Raw genomic sequence first — 1,997 nt, 5'->3', positions numbered from 1 at the left:
TCTCAATTACTCATGAGAATTGGATCATAAGACCCAGTCCTGAATGCCCCATACACATTGATTCAAGGTACTGAGAAACCAAGCAAGACCTGAACTAGATGCATTCTCCCCAGGGCTGGATTTCATAGGAATATAAGGAATCAACAGTTGTTCTAAATTGTGAACCCTCCAAACTATAGTGCTAACTGTCCAGGCAAGATACACCCAACTGGTGCAATAATTTCATGACCAGCAAAGAGGTAACCAACTGTTCTCTGATTCAATTTGAGCGGGACTCTACAATGCAGAAATCATGCTTAAATAGCTGGTTAAAAAACACATGGCTAGTGGATGAGGTGGTCATAGGGTGGCTCTTCAATGTGCATGGGGTGTGTCAGGGTAGAGATGCTCACTACTCTTTGTTTAGCTAAAATGACATGGAATTGAACTAACTGTATTTTATTTATTTATTATTATTTTTAATTAGGTATTTTCTTCATTTACATTTCCAATGCTATCCCAAAAGTCCCCCATACCCTCCCCCCTGACTCCCATACCCACCCACTCCCACTTCTTGGCCCTGGCGTTCCCCTGTATTGAGGCATATAAAGTTTGCAATACCAAGCGGCCTCTCTTCCCAGTGATGGCCGACTAGGCCATCTTCTGATACATATGCAGCTAGAGACACAAGCTCTGGGGGTTACTAGTTAGTTCATATTGTTGTTCCACCTATAGGGTTGCAGATCCCCCCAGCTCCTTGGGTACTTTCTCTAGCACCTCCATTGGGGGCCCTGTGATCCATCCAATAGCTGACTGTGAGCCTCCACTTCTGTGTTTGCTAGGCCCCAGCATAGCCTCACAAGAGACAGCTATATCAGGGTCCTTTCAGCAAAATCTTGCTAGTGTATGCAATGGTGTCAGCATTTGGAGGCTGATTATGGGATGGATCCCCTGGTATGGAAGTCTCTTGATGGTCCATCCTTTCGTCTCAGCTCCAAACTTTGTCTCTGTAACTCCTCCTTGTACTAAGGTCAAATCTAAGTGGATCAAGGAACTTAACTGTATTTTAAATATGCATGTTTATACCCATACGGAAATGCTCATTGTCAATGAGACCAGATTTCTTTGTAGTGAATGACAGTGAATGCAGTGGTTGAAGGCTGCTTGACATCTTTAGGATAAGTGTCTATTGCAGGCTGAGCCCTAACCAAGAAATTTGTATGACACACTCTAAAACACTATTTATTTGCAAACAAAGTTTCATCAGCTGTACCTGTCTGCACTGGAGCTGCACAAGACCAGCCTGTCAATATAGCCAATCATGAGTCAGGGAGCGAATCATGAGGCCCTCCTCTTCGCCCCTACTAAAAGGTCTCTGAAGCAAGGCTGATCATTGTCTTTGGTTGTGTGCTCAATGATGAGTCTACCCCTTCCCATGGGGAGTTCAAAGCGTGTGGCAGATGGACCCAGTTAAAATCAGTGGACCACAACACAAAAGGAAAAGACACTCATGAGGAAAGAGTCCTGTAGGAAGGAAGGAAAAGGGAGTGACATATAAGTAAAGGGGCTGTCCTAGGGTTTTAATGCTGTGAACAGACACCACGACCAAGGCAGGTTTTATAAAAAAAAAAAAACAAACAAACAACATTTAATTGGGGATGGCTTACAGGTTCATAGGTTCAGTCCACTATCATAAAGGTGGGAGCATGGCAGTATCCTGGCAGGCATGACACAGGAAAGCTGAGAGTTCTACATCTTCATCCAAAGGCTGCTAGTGGAAGACTGACTGCTAGGCACCTAGGGTGAGAGTATTACGCCCACACCCACAGTGACACACCTACTCCAACTAGGTCACACCTCCAAATGGTGCCACTTCCTGGTCCAAGAATAGACAAACCGTCACATTCCAATATAGCATAATGCAAAATACATTTAGTCCAACTTTCAAAGTCCTCATAGTACACAGCAGTCTCAACAATGTTAAAAGTCCAATGTTCAAGGTCTCTTCTGAGATTCAT

The sequence above is a fragment of the Mus caroli genome, chromosome 15 (genome assembly GCF_900094665.2).
Source record: "Mus caroli chromosome 15, CAROLI_EIJ_v1.1, whole genome shotgun sequence".
NCBI lineage: Eukaryota > Metazoa > Chordata > Mammalia > Rodentia > Muridae > Mus > Mus caroli.
This window is presented reverse-complemented; position numbering follows the sequence as displayed.